Raw genomic sequence first — 22,668 nt, 5'->3', positions numbered from 1 at the left:
AGATTTGTATATACAATGATGTCATACAAAAATATTAAAAGTCGCAAATCCACGAAACTGCTCTTCTTTTGCTCTCTCTATTGAAATTCTTCAAAACAGTAAGATTCGTAAAATTCGTGACGTTAGTTCTATATTGTATTTGGAGGACAGATGGAAATTAAACCATTATACATTTCAGTTATATTTTCTACATGAAATAAAAGTAACAACTTTAACAGAAACATTCTCGCTGACACATTTGTTACAATTTTCTTTTTTTATTTCGTACATTTTTTTAGAGTACAATTTTCATATCGATTGGAAACACAAGCGTTTAAGAAAAGAGTGAATTTTAAAAAGTTTAACTAATAGAATGTATAATAATATTGAATGATGTATTAATTGTGTGCCTGTAAACGTAAGGTTTGAACCAAAAGAAATGTGGTAATCTATTTGTTGTTCGATGTTTAGTCCAACTAAAATCCTTTATTTTATCTCAAATATTACAACTCATACAGCAACAATATAAACTCAGTGAACAGAAATAGCAAAAATTTAAAGAAAACTCGTCTTTCGCTCTCTTGCTATCTTTACAATAGACGCAAATAACTAATATCTTTTGGAAGACATGAGAGCAAAAATATAAAATCGTTATAACAAATGTAGTATAAATGAACGCTGGGATTTGGACAAACTTCCTTCTTACACTACTTTAGCGGAAGTTAAAATTATTTGCCTTGATATTCATCATATTTGTTTCAACACAGGATAAAAATATATAAATGTTGCGTGGAGTGTAAAGACCAGTTTTCTGCGTAGTAAAAAACTACATTAACGTGATTATAAAAAATAATTGATACAGTTAGTATTGTAGTATTTTACATAGCGTGATGATGGATTATCCGGTTTACCGATAAATAGTACTCTGTACTAAATAATGTACAGAAACTACCTTTTAACTTAAGCTCATATATGTAAATACTTATATATCTACTGTACATAAATTATAAATTTTATCGTCATTTCATTTTAATATCAGATGGTTTTGTACAGAAGTATATTCGATATGAATTAAACCATAATCAAAAACGTAACTGATCTTTATGGTACTTTTTAATCATTGTATCATTATTTTTGACATTAAAACTGAAATTGGTATTTATTAACGTTTATAAATTATCTTAAAACAAAGAAAAATTATACATATTTATATGAATTTACAAAAGTGATGAAAGTTAATCGATTACTAAAAGGCAACGCTTACTAAATTTATGAATTAGACTGCATTCACAAACGATTGTTAACTCACTAGTAGATATATACGACACAGCAAATAAAGGCTATGGTGAAGTGAATACTAAGTGAGTATTTATTTATTTTATCCATATCTAAATGTAGTTTATTATTCTAGTAACACTGTTAAACAACAGCATGCAAAAGTTAGCTTACTATGCTTATTTTAATAAGCTAACTCCCCCTATATAAGAACAAACCTATTGCAAGTTGTCTGTCTTATTTGAATAACTGAGAAGAAGGTCCAACAGCATAGATTGATAATAATTTTAGATTGAAAGTAAAGCTTATTGTATCTAAAATGTTTTTTGGATGATCGCTATTTTCCTTTCAGGAAATCATACCTTCAATCCGTATGAGTTTGTTTCAAGTGTGTGTATGCTCTTATAGCACAGCCACAGTGGACTGTCTGCTGTGTCCACCGATAGAAATCGACCCCCTGATTGTAGCGTTGTAAATCCGTATACTCACCACTGTACCAGCATCAAATGTATGTTTCAAACACAATGAGGTAATGAAAAGAATGCTTGTTATTATTTAGCTTTATTCACTGTTTACAAACGGAAGTAAATTTGGGCAGTTTCGTATGATTGTGTCATATATGACCATATGCGATACCAAAATACCTCTGAAGTCCATTAATTTGTGGAGTAAATTACTATACGCATGTTATAAATGACAACTGCTCGAATCTGATGAACGTTCAGATCTTTTGTCTCAATATTGATTGCACAAAAGTGACTCGGAGACAGTTCGAGAACTGCGAGACTATGATGGTGGAAATGCTGGCATAAAACACTCTCGAAACTGTTTATCATTACAAAATGTTATTTTGATAAAAATATTGCGTTTTATAGTGTTGGAAATTTCACTTTTAAAATAATTAATAAAAAATAATTAATGAAATTGATCCATAGTATCATAAAACTGAGGTTGCTACTCTTCATGGGTTATTAACTATTTTATTTTCCATACTGTGTTTGATAGTTATTATGTTATCGTTGGAACTACTATTTTAGTCCTTCCGTGTAATATTGCAAATGCATACATACAAAAAAATGTCTGGCTTGCTTAAACTTGTACACAAAACTCTCAAACAACACATATGTTACTCAACGTTTCATGTAAGGCAGGAAATGCGAAGTATTATAATTATTGCGCAAGAAGAAAGTATAACTTTAACAAATATGTTAGAAAGTTCAGCAGGAAAGAAATTTATACTTCAAATATATTACCTAACATTTTAAGGAGTTCCAGATAAATTGTAATAAGAAGATTGCCTGTCTGATATCTGGGTCCAATAACTCGCACACTTTAAGAACATTCTTATAAAGAGTTTTACTTAAAATGAAATTTATTTATTTCCAATAGAAAATCATTACAAATCCACATCAGTGAAATTAGTTGATATAAAATTCAATCCAACCAAGTATTTCTTGACACGCTCCTCACTTTCAGATGCGGAAAAGTTATAAAATGACAGTAAATCCCGCTGTTTAATAAACTGTAACTTATTTTATAAGGCAGCTGTTAGTGTTGGTTATCTGTCTTTTGCCTGGTCACCATATTTCCATGTAAAAGTTCCATCTCGTCATCATATAATAATATGTGGTCAAATGTTGCATTTACAACTTCATAGATAAATATTTTTTGTTCCAAAACGATAATGCAATAATCCATTGCGGTTCGCTATCCAAAATTGATTTAATTTTTAACGATAACTCAAGTCATATTTCTTGGCTAATATAATATGAAAACGATGAAGCATCCTTAGAGTTAATTTAAATGTCAAATTCGACATCACAATAATTTTTTTTATGTGGTGGGGGATTTAAGAAGCATGCTTAGACCACGTCCTTGGCGGCTAGGCTGCAATCCAAGAAATTACCTCCAGCATCTTGTTAGCTTATGTCAACTAATTCCATATCGTTTCGAGGCGGATGTTCATCAAACTCAATATCAGCTAGAGGCTCCTAACAGAGTAATTAAACAGTATAGCTATATTATCAAAAGTTAACTTTACATTGCTAAACATTTATCCTTTGCTAACATAAGCATCCACAGAATTTTTTCCATGTAGGTATAGAAAAACTATCGCAATGTTCCCCGCTGGTTCAACGGTAAGTCTTTGGATATACAACGCTAAAATCAGGGGTTCGATTCCCCTCTGTGGACACAGCAGATAGTTTAATGTGGCCTTGCTATAAGAAAACACACCCATACACGCTATTGCAAAGTGCAAGTTATTACCTTAAAGTTTGAATGCGATTCTCTGGTTTATTATGTCTTATTTATTCTTGATGACAAGAAACACACTTGAAATAAAAATGTTAACTTGAATATGACCTAAGAAAGTCGAAACGTTTTTCTCTGTTTATCAATAAAAGTGTTAATATCCGAACCAACTGTTCTGAGATACATTTCTATGTCTTCTATGTCTTACTTATGTTTCACCTAATTTTGTAATATATATTTTAAAAAGTATTATTCTCTAACAATTTTTAAATGAATTATTCAAATATATTTTATTTTGAAAATTTAAGGGGGAAGCAATGCTCCTTTGCCTCATCGTTGTAACGCAAGTGGTTGCTAATATAATAAGAAAATTACTTAATGACATTATTTATTACTGTATATTGCAAAATTACATCATAATAATTATAAGTTTGTTTGTTAGTGTTTGTGAATAAATATCACTAAAAGACTATTTCAAACAATATATTGTGTGAGCATAATTTGTTTTCAAACTGTAGAAAAATGAAATGTTTTTATAGAAAATATTTATTTGGTGAATGGCTTCAAAATATCAAATTGTGACTTTTTCAAACCTATCAAAAATACATATAAACAACAATATAATGAATCATATAAATTACATACGTACGTCCCTCTCCTTAGTGGCACAACAGTATATCTCCGGACTCAAATCGCCAAAAACCGGGTTTGTTCTTAATTCATAAACAAAAACAACAATGATATACATACATATTTTGGTGAAATATTTAGTGATATTAATAATCTATCATCCATGTACACTTCTGCGTGTTCAAAAATATTAATAACTCAGAAGGGAATAAAAAAAGCAAATTATGTATACAACCATCTAGGTTTCAAGTAACTTTTTTCTCAACAGCCTTTACTATCACGCTTAGTGTTTATAATGCCGTTTTAACCAACTATCAAGAGAAACAGTGATTACTGCAGAGTAGATCATGTGATTTTTACACTGTTAGGCTTGCAATTTCGAATTTGTAAATTTGTATATTTGGTCAAAGTAAGAGTTAGACACACATAGATACAATTTCTTACATATTAACTTTTTATAGATATATAACGAGGGTGTTACTGGTATGTAATTGGTGATATATATGATAAAGCAGTTTGTTTTTTCGTTTTCTGGTTGTTAAGCACAATGTTGCAAAATGACTACATGTGTTCTTTCCTCTGCGTGGATGAAACCTCTAAGTTTAGTGTCATAAATCATTCAAGTTTACAAGGGAGTCACATGTTGGAGAGAAAGTAGCATAAACTACTACAAATAATATGTTAAAATTATTTTTGTTTCGTCACTAATTGAAAACCTTCGGGTAACTATTATGAACAATGATGACTTTATCTCGATATTAAATTGCAATTTAGTTCTTAAAATTTTAATTTGGTTAGCTTCTATGCGGTTATGACATAACATGCGGTCTATAAATGTTTAATTTTTGTTTTATGTAGTTATCTTTGTGTCTTTATTCTATAAAACAAATATTGTCTACACTGCCTGGGGGTATATTACGATAAATCTGCATTGAAAATGTTAACAGTTGTAGCATCATGTGTTGGTTTTGTTGGTTATGTCTTTATGTTACAACCAAAAAAGGTTGTGACAGAAATACAGTCACATACTAACACCATCACAAGAGAAATGATAGTAGCCTTCTTGTATGACTAGTTATAGTTCTCTTCAGAGAGAAAGAAATGTGTAAAGGTATACTCAATCTTTATCTCAAACGAAAGCAAAATAAACAGTGTGCGTACTTGCACAGACACTCACATGATTGCTTCTATCCACACTATTTATTTTGCTTTCGTTTGAGATAAAGATTGAGTTCCTTTTCCCATCAAAAGTGCCCTGTACTTTTATTTTCTCACACAGTTTGAAAACTCCGTCAAAATTTCAAACACAGTTACTTCACAAATACTCTGCTAAACTCTGCTGTTGTCAAAAAATCTATCTCACAATTTCCTGAAAATCACTTCACATAGGAAAACTAGAAGTAGATAGAGAGAAATTTTCTTGTCGTGATCATATAATTTATTGTAAAGTTTCTCAATTGATCTATTGAGTTTATAGCAACGTACTTATTTAGAAAAGGTGGGTTAGTCTGGAAATAAAATTAAATTGACGACAGATGTATAAAATAGACGTCAAGTCTGGGAAGAGTCATCTTTTTCCAATACTAAGAAGGTCCACGATGTTGATCAGGCTACAACTATGTACTGAAGAAAACCAGCTGATTTCTGTACCAATCAAGTAAATGCAAAAAAAACAAAAAACAATGATCTGTCAACATGAAATGGTACACGTACCTGTTTGATGTTAAATTACAAGAAGACGGATAAGCTGTCACCAGCCATAGTATCTAAACCTTATCTCTAGTTCAGACTACCAGTGACCATTAAAAAAGAATTGGATGATTTGCTGGTGTGCGATTTCCGCCCGCCGAAGTTATTACCTTGCATAAAAGACAGCAGGCATTTATAATAAAGGATTGTGAACCATACCACACTGAGCTCCTTCGAGCCGAGTGGTACCTCTTTACGTTGACTAGATATTGTGATGATATCTAGAACTGTACAATGAGTTTACGTATGTAACTTTATAACCTTCACCCCTGAAGAACGTACCAGTTACCTATCTGAGTAGGAAGTTATCTGAGTATGTCTATTGATCTACACCAGAAACACTAGTAACATCTCCATCAAGTATTGACTGAGTACCCAGGCGAAAAAGACACAGGTCTCTATAAGCAGGGCTAAGCACGTTTTGTCCTTATATTTAAGGGAATATAAGAATGATATCTGAACCAATCTCTAATGTTTCAGGAAGGTAAATGAAAAAAGCAACTCTGAAACACGTTGTCAATGCCTTTTCTTGAGGCTCGGCATTTCAGGCCTAGATGTGTTACTGATTCAACCCAACAAAGAATCGAGTAATTGATTAGTTTAATTCAAGATTGAAAAAGAACTAGCACTGAGAAATTAGTTGTAAATGTAGACGACATGCATCGATTGCACTAAATTGCCCAACTAGTAATTATATCATCAAGTTGAGAATATATACTCATGGATAAATTCATTAATTATCTTCCAATTGAAACGATGAGGTAGCTTCTCGGTGTGAGGAAAATTCTTATTATAAATGATGCAGTTTCCGTTGTGACACAGTATAAAGTGATAACTTTGGATCAATTCTTAAACAGGAAAAAGGTTCATAGAGAAAACTATTATGCCCTATCACTAATGTGGTTTCCAGTGAGTTAGCTAGACTATCAAAGACCACCTACGAGGTACATGCTACAAAAATGTTCATACTTGAATTACATTTCACCAAAAAGAGTCTTTATGGGATACATACCATGTTAAATATTACTGCACCCAACTCTACATTGCCAAGATAGTGGAATGAAGAACTGAGTTATTAGTTTCAGCTGTCAGCTCAACAAATATTAACCCCCTCACAGCTCATATAGTTGACCTAGGAGTACTGCAGTAAATGCTCCAAAAAAACCCCAAAAAACAACGATGAAGACCACATTGAACTCAACCACCTACTGATAAAGTACAACAATTATCTTGTATTGAAGAATATACTGGTCAGCCCAGCTCTATTATAGCTAGGTGAAGCGTGGTACGTATCAGTAAGGTGCAAGAGTGAGAGAGTGATTTCCTCAATGACATAGGAACTGAAATAACTCAATATTTAAATTTCTCTAGTCAGTAAATAGTGACTCAGTTCTGGCAACTGACAATAGATTAGACGTTAGAGAAACAGTATATTTACGCTATGTTTAGGAAGTATCATTTAGAGAATAAAGGTTGTCATCTCTGACCTCAGATTAGATATTGCAATCATCGGGACGGATGAACTTTCTCCTGCGGTTGAAGTAGTTAGTTTATAATATATGTCCATCACTTCTAAAATTAGGATGCCTGGCACAGCAAAAGTTAAAACAAAATAAATTGTACCTATATAAGTAAACAAAATCACCCATCTTTTCACATTTTTCAACAAAAAACAAAGGACATATTAACACGCATCTTAGTTTCTCGTTATATTTATTCACCTATATAATTTAAGCTGTTATTTTTCAAATAAAATTTTCTTAACACTTACTGGTCTTTTTGGTTTTCTTTCTTTATATTTATTTTAAAAATTCTGTTTAAACTAACGTAACGTTTATCCTGAAGAGGGACAGTATCTTCTCGAAGCTTCAACATTAGAAAAAAGTGTTTTTGACAACTCTAAACGTCTTATGAAGATCTACTTTTCGTGAACTTCTTTTATAAAGTATCGAAGCCAAGTGTACAAACTGTGACTACATTAAAAGTATTGTAACATTGCACAATATTTGCTAATGCTGAATATTTGCGGTTTTTTTAAATATTTAGTTTTGCACTTACAAATAACCAGCACAAAGTCTTCAGGATTTTCTTTGTGAGAAACGCTACACTTTGAAACTAGTCGCCAAAATGATGTAGTATAATGAACAAAATTGTTAGTGAAGCTTTTAATTGACTAAACATGATTGACTTCCAACCAATGGCCAGTAATATATATTATGATAACAATAGCTAGGACGTTATGATTACTATAACATACTTTGGTTTCAAGTAAATTAGTTTTAGAAGCAGGAGTACTGTTTTCAGTCTTGTGTGTATTGGAAAGTATAACCTGAAAAATTTTTCATTTGATTTTGATCAAATTTGATAGCAAAAAATTGAGTGCCCATTATGAAAAAAATGATTAAATTTGAGTGGATGTAGGTTAAAATAAATGGTTGTCCTGAATATCTAACTCGTTGATATTTTCAAATTTGCAAAAAAAAAAGAGAATAAACTGAGATAGACAGATGATATTGGCACATAGGTTTATGTTTCCGAGAAAAAGAAAAGTTTGGTGCATGTTTCAAATTGATTATTGCAAATTCCAAAAACACTAGATGACGTGGTGCTTTCTCCGAGTGCTTTTCTAGTATGTAATTATTCACAAACCAGGTTCCTACTAAATGCCTCATCATTTTTCGCTATTATTATTTCACAAAAAATAATGTAGCTAATTAAATACTATTTTGTATCTTCCTGGTATGTTCCTCTTTATTTGTATTACAAAATATTATGCTTTAAATGTTTTAATTCAGGTTATATCCACTATCAGCTAAACATATCGAGGGTTTAGTACATAATATAAAACAATTTTGAATTCGCAGGTCATTAAGTCACGTGAAAATCACATTCGAAATAAATCATGGTGGAATAATATATATTATAACTACATGTTGGCATTATTTAGACAGCTTTATATAGACAGCGTAAAGACATTAAAAACTGATCACTTTTGGGAATAGTATGTAACGTCTCTTTTTGAAACAAAATGTCCATATACTTAGAATATAAATATGTCTTCGAATCGATTATTTAGAATTTTCAAAGTAGAACATACCTTGTATTAAGTGGAATTAGATAAGAGAGAATCATGGATTAATTTGAGAGCAAGGACTATCTAGAATGAGACCCGCAAGAAGAGGTACTCTAGCCATGGAAAGCAATGTTAGTACCTTGTAACTTGGCAAAAAACACCTACTTCTCACGGCATCAGTACACAACACAATCAAGAAGATAGAGAATAAAACGAATGTTCATGCTATTTCATATAATTACATAACAGCTATGTCGCGCCTATGGATTTATATGTAACGATACCATTAAAACGGACTGTAAGAAACTCATTCATTACATGTCTTAAGGAAATAAATAGGGAAGTATTTTGACATGACATATCTGTAACAGAGTTTTGGTATGAAAAGTACGTTGCAGAACTATTGTCAAGACGCTTAGTCTTCAGATTCAGCATGACTCGACATGATTACAAGGAGAGTAATGATATGACAAGGTTTCAAATTCGTTTCTATTTAATGTGTTTAATTTACTTTACTTTATCCTATTAGATATACAGTATCTTCTCGCAATAAAACTGTCATGATTTTGAAAAGTTATTTTGTAAAGAAGACGTTAAACTATTTTCTACTAAAACTATAACTGCATTACATTATCACACGGTCGATTAAGACTGTCTTTTTTTCCCTTTTCTCTTATGTAATTCTTCTAATGTGAAGATTTTAGAAAAAAACACACACATGAATACTGAGAAATGTTTCTCTACGATATTTAATTGTAAACTGACGAGTGTTGATTTAAGTGACGGATGCCTGAAATTCAAAAGAGACAAACAATGAGACCCTCTAACCTGAAACACTTTCGAAATTTGGACCTTTATTTATTAAAAATAAACAGGAAATCCTTAAAACGTATTCTTTTTTATTGTAACATATCATAATTTAGTATTTTAACTTAAGTATTCTAATACAGTATAGCTTGGAGTTAAAGATGGAAAATACAATGATATTCAATGTTTCTGGTTAGTTCGTGTTTGATAATAGTTTGTCGACGATTAGTTCTTTTAAATGTAATTAAAAAGTTTTAAAGCGAATTGTAATTAATTAACTGCTGGTTTCATTTCAGATTAAATAATATGTTTTAAATGCTTTGAAATTTCTCACTTATTATTTAACATGTTTATTACCTACAATTCACCTGGGCATTTTACCATCTTCTGTTGTTGTTTTATAACTAGGTGTATTTACAGTCTTTCCGAACGTTTCAAGGTTAGATATTTTAAAAGGGTTTTACTATAAGTTTAATTTTATCACTTCTTACGTATTACAATATCAAATAGCCGGAAAATGAGTTAAATTATAATTTAAACTTATAAGTTAATTAATTTAGAAATATATAGAATTTATGATGTTTTCTAACAAGATTGGTACACACAGTTTGCTTTATTAATAAAATATGTTTTAATATACAAATAATAATACAACTTAAAATAACTGGTTATTATAAATACTGATTTATATACATATGTTTTATAAATTTACAAACAGTATTGAATCTTTTATCCGATCCGGAACTTCCGTGATATTTTATCGAGAGTCCACGGCAAGCGAATTAATTTTGAGTTGATATAGGTACAAATCAATTTACAGGTAATTAGCTAGCTTTTCACTGATCGCACGTGAGTTTTTCATCAATAAAGTTAGCTAATGATTGTGTAGAAATACTAACTTCTCATGTTAATCCGCTGAAATTATATAATTTGTAATAATCGAAGTCTATAAGTGCTTCTGGTAAGTATCTGAAGTTTCATGATTTGTAAGGGTTAATCATAGTTATAGCTTTTGGAATACCAACTGTAACAAACCAACAACATATATTGTCTTTTTCCGTTGCGTTGGTTATCTTTTATAAGTTTAAGAGGAGAGTTTTTAGAAATTTCAGCCAAGGCAACAATACTAGCAATCACTAGTATTTACACGCACACATAGTAAGTTGTTGATTCTTACACTCGAAAATCTTCTAGAACTTTAGTGAATAAGCAGGAAATGTGCAAAAGAGATTTAATACGTTACATGCATTTTGAGATTTGTAATTAACTGATTGTTTTGAATTTCGTCCAAAGTTACACGAGGGCTATCTGCGCTAGCCGTCCCTAATTTACCAACAGATAGTGGGATTGGCCGTAACATTATAACGCTCCCACAAGTGAAAGTGGGAAAAAGAGAAAGTTTAGTGTGAAAGGGATTCGAACCCGCAACCCTCAGATTATTAGTTGAATGCCTTAACCATCTGGTCACGCTGGGCCATAATTAACCGAAAAAAAACAACAACAGTGAAATAAATACTAACAGTAAACAGCCCTCCGTTAGTACAGCGGTACGTCTACGGATTTACAACGCTAAAATCGGGGTTCGATTTCCCTTGGTAGACTCAGCAGATAGTCCAATGTGACTTTGCTATAAGAAAACACAACACAGGTAAGAGTAAACCCGTTACAAACTTTACAGAAAGATTGTGATGAGCTGGTTTTGTTTTATATGTATGCCAAATATATGTTTCTATATAAATCAACCAAATCTGTATAACATATTGATATGGATATTTTCTTATTTATTCCGAAATGAAGAAGAAATATTTTATCCCCATGCCAAATTACAGTTGTCAAATTTATTTGTTTTTTGAGTTAAAATAACGATTTAAAGAAAGAGTTATCATTAATTCAATGACTTAACTCATTTGAAAAACTAGATTTTAAGCAAGCAGGTATGTGAACGACATCGTAATTACTTTGGCAACAAGGATAAAGCTAGACTACATACAAATATAATTATGCGCCGGTACACAGCTAGTAAGTACACACAATAGAGAATATTATACTGTAATAAGACAATATATCTTCATATGTTTACATATTATCATGAAATTTTCTTGATGATTACAAGATATAACTGAATAAAGTACACATACAAATCCGATTTTGTTTATAAGCTTGAGAAATTTACTTCTCAGCATAAACCAATATTTCAATTTATCCCTGGTACAGATTGCACTACCTAATCTATAAATTATTTCTATTAAACAGAAATATTTGCAAAAATAAAGTCAAATTAAAGAAACTCAAAAGAGAAAAAAAATAAACAATATATTAATGTCATTCACTTTCTGTTTATTACGTAGAAGTAATTCACAACACGTGCGATTAATTATCTATGAAATGCTTGCTGTTTATATAATCTATCTGTCCTGTATTACTATATAAATGTATAACGAGCAAATATATGTTGTTGCTTTCTACTTGTATTTTATCAAAATCAAAGCTAATTATCGTTTTACAATGTTAAAAAGTGTAATCACATGTTAAATATAAATAATTGTAATGACTTTACATTTACAAATACGAAAATCTATTTATGCTAATTAACAGTTTACAATAGCTTTGTGTCAAATGTGCATTTACACACAACACATGTGTGCAATAAAAATTTATTTCAGTATAAAATATTGCAATACTGTTGAACATAATTGTATTGAATGTTAAGTTTTATGCGTTTTTGTCTTGAAATATAAATAGTTTCAACCGTTCTTTGCTGTAACAATTTTTTACTTGAATTTGTTTTTTTCTTTTTATTGAATACAGATAGAGTGTAAATCATATATATATTCAAAACAAACAAAACCTTTACTTAAAATAGTCAATACTACATTACACTACCGACTAAATAGTTGCAAAATTTAGCATTGAAACAATCTGTAGCTATTTCATTTTCAATTCTCCATAATTGTTTTTTCATATTGTTTGTTTGTTTTTTGAATTTCGCGCAGAGCTACACGAGGGCTATCTGCTCTAGCCGTCCCTAATTTAGCAGCTTAAGACTAGAGGAAAGGAAGATAGTCATCACCACCCACCGCCAACTCTTAGGCTACTCTTTTACCAACGAATAGTGGGATTGACCGTCACATTATAACGCCCCCACGGCTGAAAGAGCGAGCATGTTTGATGTGACAGAGATTCGAACCCGCGACCCGCAGATTACGAATCGAACGCCTTAACCCACCTGGCCATGCCGGGCCTTTTTTTTTTATATCTGTTCTCACTTTGCGCGAAATTCAAAAACAATATCGTCACAACAAGGCCACCATGTTAAAATACATATATTTGATTGAATGCGAATTCCCTAGGTTTTCGAAAATAACTTTTCATAAAACGAGAGCTTTGCACGACATAAAGACAAGTAATATAGCAGAATGAAAGGCATAGCCTGCATCAATGGAAGTGGAAAAACTTACTGTGCAAGTAATCCAGGATTCCAACTGAAACTGGAACTATACCCCAAACTTCTTATGGATCAACATTCTTATCGAGAAGAGAAATATTTTATTACAAGATATTCTTTCAACTCATAAGATTCAATGCAATTAACTCATAGTACTTAAGATAATATTTAAAAAAATAATTATTTATTGTTCATGAAGTCTCATAAGTCAAGAATTTCACATGCTACTTAGTTACACTTTATTCAAAATCAGCATTTGTTTTTGCGAGGAAAATGGTCACTGTAACTAAAATCATTGTAACTCCTTTCAATCGTATACCATTGAAGCTTCCCAAATACATCTCCAATGTGTATTTTGTCTGCTCTTGGAAGATGGCCCTTGTATTCTTTGTAAGATTTTTTGGAATTTATACATTTTGTCAAGATTGTAGTTTACAACTATTTTCGACATCCTTACTCAAGTCCTGTTACAGCAACAATTGTAATGTCAGACAATAATATGTAGCTTTGACTGACCACAATCGACGATTTACAAATAGGCAGCATTGAACCTAGAATGCTCTCCCCCTAGTACAACGGTATGTCTACGGATTTACAACGCTAAAATCACGGGTTCGATTCTCCTCAGTGAGCTAAGCAGATAGCCCGATGTGGCTTTGCTATAAGAAAAACACAAACACATACACGAACCTAGAACACAACTACTAGAATGTTTTTTCAAGTTTAAAGTATGTACATATAATACAACAAGAAGTTCGGTATAATGTTGTTGTTTTTTTTGTTTCGAAATATATTGAAATAAACTTGTATAACATCAATAATTTTCAACTTTATGTAACACTTAACAGTACATGATGCAGACGAAGATACAATTTACATAAGCGAGTTGTATGGGAGGTAATAATTACAAGTTTAGAATAAAATGCTCTGATACTTTTAGTGATCTAGAACTGTTGATTGAGCAAAAAAGAAAATTACAATTAGTGTTTTTACTATTTTCATGGTAAAACTTAATAAGAATCCTTTCCCATAGAATCCATGAGTGGAAATTACACTTAATAATATATTAATTCTAATATTTATTTAACTGTCATCATGAAATATGTGATACAGAAACTGAGGTTTCTACACAGTAAATAACATTGCCACGTATGTTGATTCATTAAAAATAGAGTCATCTTTTCAAATTTACATCCTTTGTCATAATATTATATGCGAAGCTTAACTTATCTTCAATTCCCTATAACTTTTCATTTAGTTAATCTAAGCAATTGTATTGTAAGTGGACTGTTACAGCTAGTAACTTTTCGGCTGAAACATATTTGATTATATACAAGTAATTTCCCAAATAAGCTTAGTAACACTGCTAAAATTGAGGAAAAGTAATAGGTTGCTATCATAAAGATGTACTTAAATGTTTTTATGAATTATTTTATAAACAACTCCCCTGATGTATAGTATTTCATGAGGAATAACGTAAATTGTATACAATACAAGACATATTGAATAAGAAATTTGCAATGAAAATAACAAGCAAGATCTGAAAACCGAAAACACAATTCATGTAATATTCATTTTAATTACATGACTTTTTACTTGTGCCATCAGTAATGTCAACTCTGTCTCATTAACTAAAATACCACATGTACAAACTTATTAATAACACAAGCACAATATAATAGTCTGAAATAAATAATAAATTTCATATCACTTTATTTTGTTCATACACGATATTCTTATTTAGAAAGCGATAATGAAACTTAATCTGGTACAGCGGTAAATCTTCACATTTAGATTGATAAAACCAGGGGTTCGATTCCCCTTGGTGGAGTTGGCTGATAGCTTGATGTGGATTTGCTATAAGAAAACACACATATTGCAAATACTTTAAATTTTTAGTTATAATAACATTTGTGATAACGTTTAGTAAAAACCTGCAAGTATGTAACATATGCAGTACTTGCTATGGTTTTAAAAGCCGCTTGTTTCCTACGAAATCCCAACAAGATTTACTCTAAGGGTTTTACAGGTCTTATAAACCGTGCAAGTATATATATATACCTGCCAGTCACTAAACGCAGAAGGATTAATGCGCTTCCTTGATTTTACGTCCAAACTAACGTTCGAATTGTTTTGATTCTAAAGTCTATTTTACTAGGGATGTGACGTCCCCAATCGTTCTTTAAGTTTGGCTTAAGGTGCACTAAAGGTTTTTATGTTCTAAACGCTCAGAATCCTAAAGTTTTTATGTAATCCATTTCCTTCCCAAAAGAAAAAAAAACAAGAAATTCGGATAAGGAAAATTCATCCTATAAATGTATTCCACTAATGTTTGAAAATATTTCTCAACTTCATTGTAGTATAAATTTCAGAAATGTCATAAAAGCTTTTTGTTTAGGTTTAGTATTGCAATACCTCTTGTAGGTAATTTTTATGAGAAAAACGGGATTTTTTTTAAAAACAAAATTGCTTACAGCGTTGTTACTTTGTAAGCGTTATAGTTTTTTTTCATTAAACAAAATACATACATACATATATATATTCATTGGGCAATTTTCTTTTGCTTTTGGTACCTTGTTCCTTTTAGATAAAAAAAAATTGTAATAATTATCATTATGTATGACTACATTCGATTATTTTTAAGGAGGTTTGTTATATTGTGAAACATAGTAAATGACAAACCTAGTATCATTTTATATGCAAATTATTTTTATCAGCGTCTTGACAGTATAAACTGGTTCGGCATGGCCAGGTGGTTAAGGCACTCGACTCGTAATGCGAGGGTCACAGGTTCGAATCCCCGTCACACCAAATATGCTTGCCCTTTCAGCCGTGGGGGCGTTATAATGTAACGTTAAATCCCACTATTCGTTGGTAAAAGAGTAGCCTAAAGTTGGCGGTGGGTAATGATGACTAGCTGCCTTCCCTCTAGTCTTACACTGCTAAATTAGGGATGGCTAGCGCAGACAGTCTTCGAGTAGCTTTGCGCGAAATTCAAAACAAACTAAACCAGTATAAACTTCATACGATTAAATCAGTAGTAACACGCATAAGAAGTTTCAATACAAATCACATTTCGTTATGCATCACATCTCTCTTTTTATCATCAAAGAAACAGACAATAAGCAGCAACATCAGAATCGTGAAACGAGCAAGTAATAAGATCCTTTTTTTAAGATAGTTGCAAAGCAACAATATCAGATCACGTTAAGAGTGGCTCGTAAACGTAATTTTCAACAGGTAATACCGAAATATCTTGTGTTTACACAAGATTCACATTCTGCTTTGTACAGAGGTGTGTTTATGATAATAAATCACCATAACTCATACAAAAAGTATAAAATGAAATCTATTGCACAAGTTAATTTTGACGGAAAAGTTACTTGTGACAAAATATTCTTGTGTTTTTACCTTTATATATTTTAGTTAAGATTATATCACACCTCACAATGTTTATGGAAATAATTACAGTCTCTTATACCAATTACGCCTTATTTCAGTTTCAAATCAGCTAAAAGTATGAAGAGTACGATACTGTTAAATCAGAACTAACCGGTTTAAAACAGCATCCTGTAAGACAGATGCTTCATTTAAGTTAAACTTTTCTATTAAATGTCTTTGTTTGTAGTCAAGCACAAACTACACAAAGTGCTATCTGCGCTCTGCCTACCACGGGTATCGCAACCCGGTTTCTATCGTTGGAAGTGCGCAGACATGCCGCTGTGTTACTGAGTGCTATCTAAGGAAAGTGCTATATATTCTTTTTGAACTATTAAAACTTAGTTTTTGATCGTTGTTAAAAGATTGCTATGATATATTTTCGTAAGATATGTGTTTCAGTTTCTACAAGAGATATTTTGTAGCTTATCATAATCAACATATCTCAGTTCATCAGCATTACTTTTGGTCATACACGCTTTATAACTTCAAGTAATAAATCACATGATTAAGTTTGAATTAGACAGCAATATAAATCAAGAAAAAACAAAGGCCCCAATCTAAACACTTTTTCTTCAACACACGAAACCCTTCTTCAATATCACTTAATAAGGTGGACATCATCTTACCAAAGCCCATGTTGCGTCTCATCGTACCTAAAGAACAGCAAACTCTATTTAAAAAATTGTTTTAAGAGGTTTTCTTTCAAATAGTCCCCCGCTGGTGCAGTGGTAAGTCCACAGATTTACAACGCAGATGTTAGCGGTTCGCAGTCCCTCTGTGGACTCATCAGATAGCCCGGTGCGGTTTTGCTATAAGAAAACACACATATACGCACACTTCTTCAAATGTTTTAGATTAAACCATAAATAGTAATTTATTAGTTGTAAGTTAACGTAAATGATTATATGTTATAAAATGAATAAGAATGCAAATATACATAAAACACTTCAAACATATAAATAAGAATTTAAATTTGTGTTTAACTTTAGGAGAAAAAAAATTGTAACTCTTGTTTCACGATTTTTCTACGATTCCAGTTTTGAAAGTGAGCTGGATGTTATTTGCGAAAGGTCCAACATAAGTATCTATCATATATAACATTAATGGCAATAGTAATAACACACAAAATTATAGAAGACCTTTATTACAACCCATATAAAAAGAAAGGCTTCGTACTGTATTATTTATATCATGAAAATGTCACAATGTAAGTACTTCTTCAGGTACCCTTTTACAAAACATGGTAGAAATATGTCATATGGCATTATTTCAATATATTACAACAGATACATTTACGTAAATATGTACTTGTTGAGCAAGAATGAAAAAAAATATGTTTTTTATCGAGATTATTAAAGTGTTTGATTGGAAATATTCATTTCCAACAGGTAAAATTAAGGAAAATTTAGGGCATTGAAAATATTTTGAAGCTAACATTAGTACGACCCTATTCTGGAAATATGATATAAATAATTCTGTTATTTTCTTAACCTTGTAAAAACTAAAACGTTTACTTAATTTGTATATTTAAGAATGTATATATTTTCTTATAGCAAAACCACATCGGGTTATCTGCTGAGCCCACCGAGGGGAATCGAACACCTGATATTGCGTTGTAAATTCGTAGATATACTGCTGTACTAGCGGGACGCGTGTTTGAGAAAGCTCAGAATATTTCCAAGAGCGGCACATAACACCTGCACATCGGATATCAAAACTGCATTAACATACAATATTTAAGCCACGTTCGTAAATCTACGTGAAACTGAGAACAATTTACTTTCACTCGTGTACCATGTGTAATTAAATGGTGAATTCGTTATAGTTGAATTGGGCACAAACAAGATGCGAATCCTTTCTAAATAAGGAATGGAAAGCCAGATGACGTCTGGCCTACTTTTTGTAATTCATAATAGTAAACAAAATGGACACTCTACAAAATCAATTGATGTACTTAGGTGACTACGTTTGTGATTTATTAATGTGTAAATACTAGAGCGTTTGTGTCTCTTCTCAAACATGTATTATGTATTATCCTGTAATATTGATGTTTGGAACATGCGAATTTCATTACTGGAACTCAACGTACACGATAACAAAATAAACTTGGCACGGAACATGTGTTGTAAATATGCCTGAAAACTACGCTAAATATATACGCAGGCAAACGTTTCTTTTTTGCCAAATTAGAAACTCCTAGGCTAAAGTTTAAAGGTAGAATTCTCTGAAAATACAGAAACATGTTTAATATATCACGCAAAAATTTAGTTACACGATCTAAGTTAATTATCACAAACTATACAGAATATATAATTAATGCAAAAGTAATTAAGAAAACTTTTGTGTTACGCCTCAAAGAACCTTTGTTAGCAAACTTAATTATTCAGTACTGTAAAAGCATATGACAATTAACGTCGATGTAACGACAAACATAAATAGTACAACATGCATAAGATAGGTAGTTGATGAACATTAAATTTCGTTTAACGCTTCTTCGATGCAAATGCTTCTTCATTTTTAATGTTTTTTATTGAGTTTTATCTTTCCTATCAGATAGTATAAAATTACACTGATAAACTTATCAATGATTTACTTTACTTATTTACCATGATCGTGCGTATTATATTTCAACATTAGAACAGTTATATTCTCTTGCTTTAAAACAAATAACCTAAAGTACCTCTCAGATATTATGTTTTTAACAAAAACTTATTTATTAACTAATAATTTCTCCATAATAATCATGAAGTGTACCATGGCCTCCAATAATAATGATAATAATGATGAAAGTGTACTATGGCTTCCAATTGGAATTTGCTAAAACATTGACATTTTTTAAGTTTCTGTATCAAAATGTTGATAATTCATATATTTCTAAATGACGCAAAATATGACGATTGACAATGAACTTAAGAAGGACCATGTAATCCTGATGTATTTAAGTGTTTAAGCCATTTGATAATTATTTATTGGATTAAATGTTTGGAGTAATTCCATCGTTTTCAGTGAGTTCCCCGGTGGGTCAATGGTAATTCACGAACTTACAACTTTAAAATCGAGGGTTCAATTCCACACTGTGGACTAATGAAATAGTCCAAGGTGGCTTTAAACTTAAACAAACACACAAATTCTTCGACGAATATTCGGTAAATGAAGTAAAAATTTATTCCGTTAAACGTGGTGTCTTGCGATATTTGCCTTAATTAGCTTAAATAAGTTTGTTCCTGACTCACAAAGACATATACAAAATAATTATATACTCGATATAACCATGAGTAGAAATGTGTGCTTGTTGAGAGAGAAAGGAAAAGTCTTTTATATTATACGAATAATAGGTTTTGTATTTTGTGACAATAAATGGTTATTTTGGTTGGTTGAATATATATAGATATATATATACATAGGTTTTACTACAAGAAAGAAAGAATCTGCAAAAAACATACATATGATCACGGAATATAAAATTGTATCTGACTATAATAATGAAAGCATATTGCATCAATAAAAGAGAAATACAAATGACAAAAGTCATCTAAAATATTAACATAATTTCCTTGATCAACAATAGTGATGAAACGTTTTAGTACTTAACCTTCTTTACTTTGAAAACATTCTCTAACTAAGACATTTGGTTTCTAGTTAAATATCCTTTTGATAAAAACATATTCATCCGAAAATCCCTCAAGTTACCCTTGCCTTATTACTTTTCAGGACATTAAAAGAAATCTGAGTAAATTTGTTTAGGTAACATATGAATAAAAGCTCTTTAGATGTAATAAAATAAACATTTAGAAACTACCATAAATTATATCAGAAATAAAAAACGAACAAAATAAAGATGGTTCATTGTCTGTTGTCTTTTGTGGTCAAAATATCAACTTTTAATAATTTTTATCTTAACTATAGCAAGAAATAATCGACTTAACTATATACTTCAAAAGACAATAACTGCAGATTATGGACATTATACTACTGAATGTGACTTAATAAAGATATTCACTCTCAAGTCGAACGATTATGGACTTTCTAACAATGAACTTCCCACGAAAAGCAGCCTTCATTGTAATTGTAATTTCTGGCTAACTAAAAAGTTATTCCAAAATATCTTTTTCGTTATTAAGACAACAAAGCAATTGTTAAACAATTTCTTGCCAAAAGATTTAATTAACATAGATAATTGTAAAATTCCCTGAACTATCTTAAAATCACAATACATTTGAAAAGCAATATTCCTTTATAATTCCTAACACTATACATACTCGAGATGTTTGTCATTGCTTAAAAACAATGAAGAAATAAGCATGCCAAACCAGTGAGGTTCTTCAAAAATTTCTGATTAATTATCTTATTAAGTGCAGTACGCTCAGCTCTAACACCTTTCTCTTTTTTGTAATTTTGCTTCCTTCTTTAAAATACACGTGTAATTGTTTCATTATTCATTATAATGTGTCACCATTCTTCCAAGAGGAAAACCATAAAAGTTCCGTAACACAATGATCAATCATATCCATTATAATAAAACATAAACCTGATCTTTCAAGTAAAATTTGGAAAACTGTAATAAGGAAAAGAAATCAAAAATCCACTATTTAGGGAAACGTTTACGCTTGTAATATTGCCTAACGGTTAGCGTGACAGGATGTATATCGAAAAGCTTCAAAGATCGTAGCTCAATATCTTCCAATATGCTTTGAAATTTTTGCTATCAAAACATTATACAAGTGACAAATAACCATATTTACTTCTTGAAAACTAAATGAAACCTTTATGGTTGCGGTACTTCTGACCGACAGCCATTCGTTTGGTCACTATCTAAAAATCAAGACCGTCCATACCTGAATTATTGTTTTTGAACTTTGTACAAAGCTACACAAAGGCTATCTGCGCTATCTGTCCTTAATTTGGCAGCATAATACTTGGGAGAAAGCAGCTAGTTATCAACACCCATCGCCAACTCTTGGGCTATCTTTTATCAACAAATAGTGGGATTGACCGTCACGTTATAAAGCCCCCACGTCTGAAAGGGCAAGCATATTTGTTGGGACGAGGATCCGAACCCGCGACCTTCAGAACGCAAGTCAAGTTGCCTACCCATTTGGTCATGCCGAGTCATGCAAGAATATTTCCTTTCAAGAGATTCAAGTGAAATGACATGGATAAGCAACAGTGTAATGAAGCCAAACCTTTTCTTTATACGTACTGATGTTTTGATCAATCTGAATTACAAAAGTGGATTGCAATTTAATTAATATTGTCATATGAGGCTTTTTTTGTATGCAGGCTTTTAAGCGAAATTTCAAACAAACAGCGGGTGGTCCTTATGATAAAAACAGGTAATTCTATTTACTATTATAAAATTGTTTGTGAATCATAAACTCAAACCGAGAGCCAGTTGTTATCGTGTTAAGGAAGAGCGCAGAAATTGTTAAAAGCAAATACATTTAAACGTTTCAATTCATAAGTTATTCTTTACATAAATGGTGTACGTCGAATATGAATCACCACAATTTATTATCTATGTTAACATCATGTATTTAGATTAAATAATGGAAGAACTAATTTATATTCATGTTTGATATTTCACAAATACTATTATGAATACAAGTTTCTTTGATGACGAGAAACTCAGATGAAATAAAAGTGTATCCCAGAACGGCTGGTATGAGTATTAACACTTTTATTGATAAGCAGAGATTAACGTTTTGACCTTCCTAGGTCATCTTCAGGTTAAGAAAGAGAGAGTTTGAATTTGACCGTTGAAGAACACGTCTTAGGGACGAGAGAATAAACGGGTACGGGATCGTAGGGGACGATACAGTTGGATGTTAGGTGATTAATTAGTATAGGTATAAACGAGTTTCTTTATATTAATTTAATTTTGGTTTTAGTTGCTGTATAAGTACAGCTTCTTTGATTTTGCGTTTGTTTATATTTGTTTTCCTTGTTTGTATTTGGGAGTTTTCTAGGGTTGTGTTGTGTTTATTTGATTCGCAGTGTTAAAAAACGTGTGAAGGTG

At 31.3% G+C, this 22,668-nt stretch overlaps 1 protein-coding gene across 3 annotated transcripts in view; it reads left to right on the top strand.

The window, feature by feature from the left end:
* Positions 1-22,668, top strand: part of LOC143252818 (cell adhesion molecule Dscam1-like) — a 136,727-nt gene that overhangs the window by 1,009 nt on the left and 113,050 nt on the right. The window lies entirely within an intron of this gene.

This window comes from Tachypleus tridentatus, chromosome 6 (assembly GCF_004210375.1).
Source record: "Tachypleus tridentatus isolate NWPU-2018 chromosome 6, ASM421037v1, whole genome shotgun sequence".
NCBI classification, from domain to species: Eukaryota; Metazoa; Arthropoda; class Merostomata; order Xiphosura; family Limulidae; genus Tachypleus; species Tachypleus tridentatus.
Note: the sequence above shows the minus strand (reverse complement) of the source record. Positions and strands in the feature narration are given on the sequence as shown.